The following is a 12,997-nucleotide window of genomic DNA, read 5'->3' as shown; positions in this document are numbered from 1 at the left end:
TAGATTTGATCTAAAACCTCCGGCAACCAACAGACAAAGTCCTACTCTTACGCAGAAAATCAACGTTTTCAAGCGTAGACTCCCGCGTAGACTTTCCCTTCCGCTTAAACCACGGCCCCTCCACAAAACGCGATGTAGATCTATGATCGACTATGGATGGATTGACGTGGCGTTTCAAAACTATGAAAAATGAGACTCAGTAACTTTTGGTTGCTTTACATTTGATCAAAAACCTACCCATCAGACAAGGCCCAACTCTTACGCAGAAAACAAAAGCTCTGAAGCGTCGACTTTCTCTTCCGCGTTTGAGACTTTCTTCTCTTTCGCGTTTGAGAGGAACAAACGTCGGCTTTATTCGGAAATGGCCGGCTATTGGTGGGCGTAAGTCAGTCCAATGGTAAGTTGCACCCGATGTGAACGTCGGAATAATTCGGGCTGTAGTCGGGAAAGCAAGGATGACCTCGAGAGCGATTCCCAATACAGTACACGTTCGCAGATCGCCGCGGTACTACAGGCTGGTACAAGATAGCAACAAGTTCACCGCGTAAATTGCTAGATTACATATAGCCACATAGGCACTTCTGAAATGTTATCTCCGGCTTGCAAGACAACAAATATCAAAATATTATTATCAAAACCAGAATTTCGGGGCTAGAGAGCGAAACATTACTGAAAAGTAACCGGCCAAATACGGAAGTAGCCGGTCAATTTGGTTGGCATCCGGCTAAAAATGAACACGCGGATTCAAACAGAGAGGCTTGTTGCGATGGACAAGTAGCCTTTGGCTTTTGACCAGAAAAATAAGTGAGTGTTCATTGATAATTCAAAGACTGGATCCCTTGACACCAAAGTTTGCTCGTGACTTTCATTGCATTGCATGCACCTTTCCGCAATGTGAGTCTGAACTTAAATTGAAGAGTACGTTTTAGTAAAATTCCTGTTTTGTTGTGCTGAAGTCCTGTTTTGTTGTGCTGATTATCGCTACCGTACTTTCTTTATAGGGTATAAACATTCATACAAAAATAGCTTTTCGTATGCAAAATCAGCGTACGTTAATTAACTGCTAGTATTGTTTAAACAGCATTTTATTTGAAAGGGATTCTATAATACCATCGTTTTTAAATTTGTAATCTCTTCATGCAATTTTATGAACTAAATGATGACCTCATTGTAACAGCAAGTGCTGGACGGCACTTTTAACGCTGGTTGGAAATCCTGAGTGCCGGACAGGGGGGCCATCATCAACACAAGATGAAAATCTAGATTTATGCGCAGCATAAAGGTGACATAAAGTTGCATAAAGATGATCTGTAATCATCTTTATGCAGCATAAAGATGAAACTTTATGCTTGTGCATAAAGGGTTTAATGGCTGACTAAATTTAATCACCTTTATGCAGGACATTACAGATGCATAAAGATTCACATTTATGCATCAACCTGATTTGTATTTATACATCTTTATGCACAACATAAAGAAACATATTCAATCTTCTGTAATTTGGATCTTGTAGGTCCAAATATGAACCTGATTGTTCTGTTTTTGCACCTATTGTACTGTAGTTTTGCAATCATTAACTACATTAATATCATTGTTGTATTAACTACTTTGCACATTTAACCCATCTGACATACACACATATCTACCAAAGCAAGATCATAGAAGAGGTATCGGTTTTAAATGTTTATTTAAAATAGTTAAATAGGAAATCACATGGGACAAAAAATACAGAATGAATTCCTCAAACTTCCTCAAAATACAATATACTTCATGTGAAAAACAAAAAAAAAACCACTTATTGTTTTCTTCTTAGATGCAATATTGAAGTGTCAACCAAGTATCTGAGAATTGATTTAACTTGACTCACTTTACACAGCAATTATGGCTTTAATTATAACAAATAAATAATAATCCATTGTTCTCTAAGATTTAAAATAAAATTGGATGTACCGGGTGTTTGGATGTCTAAGTAGAAAAGAGACTCCACATTTAGCTATGTTTTGTGTTGCATTGCTAGTATCTATTACAGATCACACATGATAATGAGTTCTGCCATATCATTGAAAATTGCCATACAAATATTTTGATTACAACCTAGACTCGAGCTAAGATTCAAGCACATTGCATGTACATAAAGCTACAGTGTTGCCAAAAATAATTGCAGTTGTAAGTGGTGTACTTAATCTGTAAAATTTGTTTGCAAAGATGCACCTCATTTTTTACACATTGTTCATGAAATATCAAATATGGCCACTGAAGAGACTAAGACAGCATTATTGGTCTTATAACTCAGCCAGTAATCCGTCGAGTACAGTCCACATATTCACACATGTACAGCTTTGGGTATTCAGCTTAATCACTGATTATAACTCAGTTGGTGTAATAACATATGGAAAGTGTCCCAGTTGGACTTTCATGAGTACAGCCTCTGTCTGGTTAACAAAATTCAAAAGTTGAGTGGTCTTTGTTCGAACTAAAAATACATCACTAAGCCTTTGGCAGAATCAAGAAAATGTATAAAATATGCTTATACATGTACATTAAACATTGTCCTGTATTGAGTTGTCAATGCTGCTGGTATTGTCATGTGTCTGTCAGGCTCTGATCTGATTGATACCAGGCCCTAAATGCAAGGTAGCCTCAATATGCATTGCCTTTGATGCATGTGTTTTTCCATATGCAGTTTCACTTCTTTCTCTATCCCATGGCAAGAGTCTCCGAATAAAGGCACCACCGTTGCAACTTCTGTCATGTTCGCTATCCTCAGAAGAAACACACACAACTATCAAAATGTCTTCAGCTTGATGCTAGTCCTTGGATAACCCAGATTGTATGTATTTCAGTTCCTGAAAATAATGATACACAGAATAAATCATCAGGACTGTACATCATCAATTTTGTTTGTTTTTGTTTAAATCCGTGTATTTATAGACATTTGATAATTCATTTTAAAGTACTTCACTAGACAAGAATGGTTAAAAGTTGATATGTACACTGTATGCAAGAAATTTGATTTCTGAATTTCACTGAAATGTTGATTCACTATACATTGGAGTCTATGAGAAAACTATGAATAATTCACAAACACAATTAGACTGAAAGATTCCGTTGCATGCGAGCGTTCCGGGTGCATTGCGACCTACCTGGTAAAGGGTCGCAGTGCGCCGGAGCGCCTGCACACGACGGAATCTTTTAGTCTTAAACACAATCGGTGCTTTCTGAGGTGTTTGACAATTGATACAAATGTATTTGATTAAATTACGGTGTTTGAAGGTTCAGATGTGGACAACAGTTTTGATATTTGAATTTCAACTAAACCTATTTCACTTTTCATGGTACTAGTGGTATACAGGTCACTTACATATTTTCCCTGACAAAAGTTGCTATATCTCTAATACGTAAGTAATAGAAATTGTTCATTGCCCCCCATGAGCTCGATTTACAATAAGACAAGTCTCAGAGTTTCAACAGCAAGATGTTCATGTGACAGATAATTATACTTTTGTTTCGATTTACAGTTAAATGACTACCAAGAGTGAAATCATGCGAATCATTTATCTCCCAGAATATTTTTGAACACTAAAACTTCTTTTTAACAGGACAGCTACTTATAATAAGAAAATTGACTGACCCCAATGCTTTTTGAAAAATACATGACCTCCCCTTTGCAATTTTCATATTTAAGGTGAACCGCATCCCCCTTCAAATTGTGCTGGCTTACCCCGGCTGTAATAACTGAATGCTCCCTTATTGAATAAACTGGTCATCTATGTACTGTTGTACATCAAACTGACATGTTTATGCCTAAATATACAAATATGAAGACCAAAATGTTTTTTCACTGATTCATTGCCTATGTTATTGACTAAATATTCCTGTTTTTGTTAAGAGAGACTGTAAAATCATTGTACCTCCCAGACACATGGAGTATGGTCGTGCTTCCAATAATATTTTGCAAAACATGTCATCAATTATGCGCTTTAGCGAATGGTCAATTATGCGCTTTAGCAAATGGACCAAGTCTTTGTACGTTGGCCGAGAACTAATACAGTAGGATCTATAGGTTAGAATATTAAATCTGTCAAATTAGGATGGAATATTGAAGATAGAAATATTTTTGTATCATGCAGCCTTGACCTACAGAGCCTTGTAACATATACATATATTGAACTAAAAAGAGGGCATGTTATGCTGGGGAATCACCCAAATCAAAGATTGAAGTGACTGTGTATGTGTGTCAGTAATAGTATGGATTAAAAGTTAATCTTTCGGTACTTGATCTAGAAGTCATCACTGATGACATACATGGAGTCCCCGCTGGATTATGTCATTTGAATTACGGTGATTGAATAACAATAACATACTTGCTAGATTCATTACAGGGGAGAGCGGTGAATTTGTTAAATGTTTGGAAATCACATGCTAGTGATCTGTTGGTTGGTCATGTTTGTGTATTTGGGACAGTACAATTCCCCAAAATTTACATTATGCTACAATTTTTGAAAAAAAGCAATGGTTTTCTTGCACACTGTATGTTGTTCGGAAAATAGTTTCGTTCAATTTTAGTAAAAGATAAAATATGGTTTTTGAGCATGTCATGTAATCTGGAACATGTTATCAGAACAGAAGCTTGTTTCATCTTTCATTACACAATTTGCAACAGACTCTGCAACCTCAGTTTGTCTTGTGATATTGTTTCAAAGTTTTGTTTCCCAGACAAGGTTCATAATTACACTTCATGGATTCATTCAAGTATTTTGGCCAGTGTCAGGAGACAGTGTTAAAAAGAACATTTCCTTGGTTTGACTATGCAATTATTGTATGTCATGTACATTTGTGTTTTGGAACTCATGGAAGAGCCCCTGAAGTTGTTTCAACACTATGCTCTTCTATAATATTTCCAGGGTTTACATATTTCATTGTGATTTCAAAATTTGACATGGGCTAAGCTGCATCACTATCTATTACATTGTTCTATCTTCAAAAGAAGATTATAAAGGCAGATTTTGTCGCTTATGGCTGTTAGGTGACCTGCAAATATAACCAAACATCAAAGTTCAGCTAAGTAAAATTGTCGTACATGTCATGATGGTTCTGCTTAACCATGTTCATGTACTATAATTCACCAACACTGGTGCTTTGGTTAACTTGCCCTTCAAAGTTCATTACTTTAGACTAAAAACTTATCAGTGCAGACTTTGTAGTACATACCTCTCATATTGTTCCCAGTTGTTGGCATGCCTTTTTGTGTGACTGTCATTCCTTTGGGCACTACACTTTCCCTATTTGTTCAACGCCTAATAAATACATGTACCTCCAGGGGACCTGCAACTTGCAGAAATATAAAAAAAGAGTTAAAAATCCTACTGAGAAAAATCAAATGTCTCAAACACAGATGATGAATCACATTTCAAGTGACAATAATGACGATGAATAACCATATTAATCTGACAGTCCATCGACACATATTTGAATCAGAAATATATCAAGCATTTTCATGGCCTGAAAAGGCTCAACATAATTGGATTCACACTGCACTATGCATTCCTGCAGTATCTCAGAGCTTGTAGACTGTCAGACCATTGATGAAAAATTGACTCTTTTTTACATCGATGGTCATATAAATATCCAAAATGTGCATCATAGCATGTTAAAAATAACACCACATTTCTATTTCAGCATAAATAGAAATAATTTAGAAAGTTAAAAAAATGAATTGAAATGATGCGAAATAAAATGACATATCATGTTTAGGTAAGATTAGAATTAATCTCATGTTCACTTAAAGCCCCGACTAGCTGTATCTTCTAGCATTGTTTTTTTTATATTCAAGCCGAAATAAGTTTGTGAGAATGCACTGATTTTGGCGATGTATACACTTATTATTAACTACCCACTGGGACTGTACATGCAACTTTGGCCAAGATAAAGATTGCGATGTGATTAAATATTTGCCCAAACATTAAATCCCACCGTACATACCAGCAAAAACCTGGATAGGGGGTATCACTAGGGGTCTGATCTACTGTGCGTTTGTATTGAGCTACTGCCCAATGGACACACTTTGCCTTCAACCTTATAACTTTGAACCGGACTCTAAATGGAGTGTCCTTCATCCAACAAACAATAGTTGTGCATACACACTTTCATGTTCTCAGGGGCACTAAATTAAACTTCAAACACACTTTCATGTTCTAGGGGCACTAAATGAAATTTCAATTTATCATTTCAAAGTACAGTCATAAACTACACACTACAATTTTCCTGTTCTCACAACTCACTTTGAACTCTAATCGTGAGTTACCGGTAATTAGAAACCGCAATGGAGGTAGGAAGAGATTGCAAATCCAAGCAGCCGTTTTCTGCTGTCAATTGTGCAGTCTTGGGAAAATAATTGAGAATGGTTAAAATCTGAAAGCCACAACCTCACAACTAGTCATTGGGAAAAATGTCGGGAAAAATTCTTGGAAACGGTCTTTGCATACATAAAAACACACACTGTACTTATAATTTTGAAAACTCATGTCGTGCCAATCTTTCCCAGCAACAATTTTAGAGGCGTTGTTTTCACTTCAGGTTTCGAATCATGCAGAATGCCTTATTGAAATCTCGCGCACGATTATTAGTACATCTGTAATACTTACAGGCAGGCATAATATCTAAGCTGTTTATGAGACTCCCTAGATCAGACCCCCTAGTCAATGCACCAAAACCCGAAAACGTTACATCATCATCTGGGCATTTCTCCCGGCATGCTTTGTGGAGGCTAAAAAGGTCTCCATATTGCCTGATTTTGATATTCATTTTCATGGATAACTTCAACAAATCACTGTTTCTGTGCAAAAAGTAATGATAAATGCTTTTATGACATAAATATAAACCTGTACACAGCTGATTAAATTTTGGTGGATATAAGGTGCTGCAAAGGAAGTTGGGTAGAAAGGACTGATGTAGAGTCAACAGTGCATTGGAGCTGTATGCATGTGGCATTGCTGATGAATGTAAATGTTGGGTATGCCCTCAAATTGAAGAGTCTACAATGTCACAGTCCATACAAACGTTGAACACTGCAAGGAAAGCATCCATGCAGGTCAGTTATGCTCGTTTTGAACAGCATCGTTTTCTGATTTTCAAGAGCAAAACCTTTTGGTCAGAACAAATGATCATAAATTTCCTAATACATACAAGTTACCCGTATGTTTAACCCTATTCCTGGCAAGTCCATATTTCACCACCAGGTCAAGATGGTTAAAATTAATGAAATACAACATATTTCATATGGTGTATTTTAACTACAACGTGTTGAGCGGTCTCAGTCAGAAACATAGGGCCAAAGTCCCTGAAGCTACTATAGACATGGATACAAAATTAAGTATTTCCTGACTGTATGAAATTATCTCACTAAGGTCATCCTAGGGACATGTAAACCAAATATTAAAGCGGTCTGACCAGCGGTTTTGAAAAAACAAGCGACCCAACAGTTGACAGAGCTCTGCTGTGTTATGTAGAGAATAACCTTTTGTGACACATGTATTGATGAAGAAGGTGGATATCTTTGATAGCTCATTTCAGGATGGCCTGACCAAAAATGGAAAAAAATTCCGTAAAAATACAGATTTGCATATTTCATGAGACTATATTAGTCTATAATAGCAAATAAACGAGAGTTAATTACATTCTAATTAAAGTAAACAAGACTTGCTTAAATCAAGATTTACGTCATAAAAAACAGCTATCTGTCAGGTTATAAAGAATCTTGAGCAGGTTATCTTTTAATATCAGTATTTTCATCCTATTACCCAAGCATATTTTAACTTTCAAATTAACATTGAAAGTAAGTTCTGTTGAATAAGTTGAGACTGTACGTACTCAGAGAAAGCACACTGAAGAGACAAATGTTTGTAACTTAAGAAGTTCAAGGTCATCAAAAGCATTATAAGGAATCATGTTACACTTTCATTGCACTGTTTACACAGATTGCATAATTGCTATAAATAGCAAGAGGAATCTTACAGCTCAGCTTTACCATAAAAACCCTATCACTTTGACCACTCTTTTAATTGACCACTCTATTTTTTTCCTCAAAAAGTAATCTTATTTTATCCTTACCAAGTCAACCATAAATGGAAATTAGAACTTTCTCTATCTCTATTTGACCACCCTATCATGACAAACTATTATGAGCAATTTCTTTTAGATAACATAAATGGTGGTTCAGAATATATCAAAGTTGGGATTCAGGAAAGTTGCCTTTACATGTTTTAATCCTCCAAGATGGTAAGCATTTCACTATGAACTGTCAAAAAAGTTGAACTTTCTGATAATTCCACACTAAAATTATTTTGGCTTTCATGATTTCCTAATTAATTCAATTATTTAAAATCATATTAATTATTTTTTTCTGGGTGAATTGATAGGGTTTATACAGTACAAGAATTACATACCATGTAAGTCAAATTTTGACCAAAAATGACAAAAAAATTCCTTAAAAATACACATTTGCATATTTCATCACAATTTGAACAAATCTAAGTTGGGTTATCCCTAGGGACCTGTATACCAAATAACAAAGCTGTCTGACCAGCGGTTATGAAGAAGAAGATTTTTTACCAAAAACACCTTTTTTGGCATTAATTTGCCTATTTTCAACAATATCAAAAAATTAAAAAAATAGTTTCTCAAAATCATATTTTTCATCTACACAACAAATATCAAATCAGTAAGTACTGCGGTTCTCAAGATATTTGAGTGGACGGACGCCTCACAAACGGACATACATACATACATACATACATACATACATACATACATACATACATACATACATACAGACTGACGACGGACGCCGGACGGATACCCATCCCAATAGCTTCTATAGACTATAGTCTATAGTAGCTAAAAATGTAACAACTTAGCCCTGGCTATTGAACCACTCTTTTTTGGAGTGGAGATTTAGCCGAGTGGTTCTGTCTGTGGCCTCTCAGCTAGGCGACTGATGCCGTATGTTGTGGGTTCGAATCCGATTGAAAACTATCCGTATTTGAAAGCTGTTCAAAACTGTAAACTTGATTCTTTTGGACTAAAGATGCTATAACAGACCAAGCCAAGTGGGTGAAAATATGTCATGTTTTGGCTCAATACCATTTTTTACTGACTTGGCTGATGGGGAAGTGATACTGTCTGGCAGGAAAAGGGTTTTAATAAAATTCGATATATTGATTACTTTATTTAGGTCGCATATTGATAGACTATAGTATTTTCCACAGAAAATTCAAGGGTTCCCCTTGGGACAGGAGTACGGGCCCACATTCATGATTGCCCCCCTGTTTTGACATCCAAGATTGAATGTTCACCCTAGAGGTGAATGTTTTCAACTGTGACATTGTATGTTCTCTCTCCTTGTTAATATTACCAATTTTGAAAAGGGGCGATAATCAAAATGGCTGTTAAAATTTGAGTTTACTGTTTAAATGTTTCTCAGAGGAATATTCCTAATGCAGTAAAAGCCAATATCCCTTCAGAGGGTAGAATTCAGAGAAAACACGACAAAATGGGAACATATTCTGAGGTCAACAAATTTCACAAGTTACAGCTAGTGGGGCATTAACTCACATGCTATGTCATGTAACTTTGCACTATTTATAACCTTCTAAATTAATAATATTATTGTGACAGAGGAAATAAATTGCACATGGATATAATGCCTCTATAGTAAAAAAAGATAAAAAAATATCAAGGGCAGCCCCTTGATATTCTATTTTCTGTCATTGAGCCATAGAACATACATAAATTTGAGTGACAAGAGTTAGGAGACTTGTGGGATTGAATTCAAAAATCTACCAACATATTCAACTTATTGCAATTTCAAAAGAAAGTATAGCAACACTTCATAATCTTATTACAACCCTTTTCAGAATTAGAGCGCGAAGCCACTGCAGTGAACTGCAATAAAACTGCTTACACTATTACCGTAGTTTCAGCTGTAGCCGTGGCCACTTTGGTGTTGAACAAGGCTACTTGATAAAGACCAAAAGTCTGCTTGTACAAAGGCAAAACTAGCTCTGTCTGAGGCTCGAGTTGTAAATGAGAGTTTACGATTGGCACCCTGTGTTCAAGATTAAGATACAATGTAACATTACCATGCACTGGTCCATGTACAAATCTTTTTTATTTCAACTTCCCCAGACAAACTGTCTGCATGGGACATACAATGTTGTCGACTTTGCCAGTCTGTCGCTGGTCGTCGTCATTCGGTTCACGCATTGCGAGTGCATGCGATCGGGGTGTTGTCAAGTGAAACCGTATCGGGCTCAGCGGGACCCACAAAATTTCCACAATCATTGTCCCCGTCACGATCTCATCTGCGATGCTCCAAACAGTCCAAATGTGGTTGACTAAACTCGTGAGACCTTATGGATTCAACGCGAAACATTTGGCCATGGAGGTAGTCTCTTCCTACCTCCATGGTTTGGCAATGGTGGGTATTTGAGACACGATGTACAGAACATTTTGGAACCGTCATATTACAACCAAGGCCACTGTGCTTTCCATTTCGGGAGATAACATCTACGGCGTTTTTTTCCTCATCATAACGCTTATGTTTAGATCTTTTGTCAGAAACATCGTTCTATTCATCACATCGAGTCGTCAATTCTCAGACGATCCCACTCACGCTGGCCCTCGTGGCACCATCGTAAATCATCACAACGTCGTTTCTCAGAGTTACACAATGCCCATCGTCGTAAACTACGTACCTCTTTACGGCAAAAAGCCTTGCTTGATTTTTGCGTAGGTCTGCGGAGCGGAAATTACGCTCTGGCTCGTGAAAATGCACAATGCCTTGTTTGCGTTAGTGGAAATATTACCGTAAAATACTCATATTTACAGCGAGAAAATGCACAATGCCTTGTTTGCGTTAGTGGAAATATTACCGTAAAATACTCATATTTACAGCGATCACTCCACAACTATCTGCCTACAATGTTCATCTACCTCGTGAGGCCACATAAATGATTTTGAAGTACTGCAGGGTCGATCGCCGATAAGCAATGTGATTAGGTTTTGCGATCTTTTACCTAATTTGTTGGGGCGGAGCAGTCAGCATTCAACAAAGAAATACTGTTTACGCCAAATTTTAAGCGACTTTTTTAATTGGACGATAAAACAATTTCATGTTGATCATCAAAAAATTGCAACATTGTGTGAGTCGACAAGTGAATCCCAGAAGAAACGTCACAATTGTATCAAAAATAAGTCAGTGATTGACATTTATTTTGTGTGAACGACAACACAAATTGGGCGACACGTACACAAACTGCAACTTAGGTTCGCGTTGATTGCGGCAGAAGTTGTTTAAACAACTTGTCCGGCGGGCAACCAGATTTCATTTTTGACTTGCCCGAATGGAAATTTCACTTGTCCCAGGCATCAGGTGATAGGAATTGTCAAGCCCTGATCATTAATACAGACTGTGACTCACTGGTCATACAAAAATTTGTCTTGCTAACACTTTTTGAAGGGTCATTATTTTCCATGGATTTAAAGTGGCACTTTTGCTGATCCCTGGAATTACCTTTGTTCTAGTATGTAAGAGGACTATGGAGGGGTGATAGCTTGTTGTTTTCCATTGAAATTGTAATCTGGTGTGTAAATTTTCTGTTGAGACAATCTGGTGCCAACACAGGCCTTTAAAAACACCAACCAACCCCTCCCCCCGCCCTTAATTTTGTCCGGTCCCTGACATGAATCAACAGTCATCCCGGGGTGCATACATGTACCACTACTAAAAAGTCACATTTAGCATAAAGTGACCTTGAAATTCGATGTTCATTGAAATTATCAGGAATATCGATGATTTAAAACAAACAAACGTTAAATACTTTGCCGGATACAGACATTGCTGAACACGTTTATAAAAGGAGTAGACGTATGTTAGAGTTGAAGTTAGACACAATTGGGCTGGTTAAAAATAAGACAGCAGCTATACATAAGCTTACCTGGTATCATGGAGGTCTCTTCCTACCTCCATGCTGGTATAGAGCCGACTCAGCGACGATCGAGGCTTGAAGTGTGTGTCGACCTGTCGCTGGTGCGGAAAAGAGGTACTCTCTTCCGTTTTGGCGAGTTTCGTCTAGCCGCTTGTCGGACCATGTCGTAACTGCATGACACGGTCGATGACACACTGGCACTAGATTCAAACGTACCGCATAGTCGTCGAGATGGTCCAGGAATTCAAGGGTAGACTCTTTAGCAGACATTCCTAAACACCGACGGGACATGTCAGTAGAAGCTAAAATATCGACAACTGAAGATTCTTGACGGCACGATCACGGGGTAGGAATGGTACGATGTACAGATGTAAGCGACGCCACGCCACGCCATTATCGTAACAATGGCGTCTTCTGAGTATGACTCCTTAAGTGCTCAAATATTCACGAAATGAACTTTGCAAAGAATTTGATTATAACTATCATTTTTTACTCAATCTTGAAGAAAATGTTATTTTTTTGCTCTCGTTAGACAAAAATATTGCTAACAGAACCATATTTTCGTGTTTCGCCAGATAAAGGTACATCATTGTACACATTGACCCCCTAGCATCATGCTGCAGTCCAGCCTCTCTGCATGTACAAAGCAGCTTACGCATTTTTATCTTCATGAATATTCCGTGTTATATAACCAGTGCACTGAGCCGGATATTTGGCGAGATCTTTTTCAAGATGGTAAAAAATAGCAGCTATTTGGCCTAATTAAAACTTTGGGAAATAATCGTGTGTGAGGCATATGAAGTAGGCCTGAGGCCTATTGCTATTGCTTGTATTTTGAGGACGGTTTTGAAGAATTCATTCGTTTTTTGTTGCATGTGATTTCCTATTTAACTATTTTAAATAAACGATATCTCTTCTATGATCTTGCTTGGTAGATATGTGTTTGCGTGTGTATGTTAGACGGGTTGAACTGTGCAAATGGCTAGTATAACATTGATATTAACATTGAT

General features: G+C 37.2%; 1 long non-coding RNA gene across 2 annotated transcripts; it reads right to left on the bottom strand.

Annotated features, from left to right (window-relative positions):
* Window positions 1-2,472: 2,472 nt before the first annotated feature.
* LOC139129457 (uncharacterized) lies at window positions 2,473-12,421 on the bottom strand. 2 transcript variants are annotated; one of them, XR_011551585.1, is made up of 3 exons: window positions 11,997-12,421; window positions 5,212-5,331; window positions 2,473-2,846 (listed from the first exon to the last, which is right to left on the bottom strand). It is a non-coding gene; the product is annotated as an uncharacterized lncRNA (long non-coding RNA). The 2 variants fall into 2 exon arrangements; XR_011551584.1 differs by having other exon boundaries at window positions 5,212-5,325.
* Window positions 12,422-12,997: the final 576 nt, after the last annotated feature.

Source organism: Ptychodera flava, chromosome 3 (assembly GCF_041260155.1).
Source record: "Ptychodera flava strain L36383 chromosome 3, AS_Pfla_20210202, whole genome shotgun sequence".
NCBI lineage: Eukaryota > Metazoa > Hemichordata > Enteropneusta > Ptychoderidae > Ptychodera > Ptychodera flava.
Note: the sequence above shows the minus strand (reverse complement) of the source record. Positions and strands in the feature narration are given on the sequence as shown.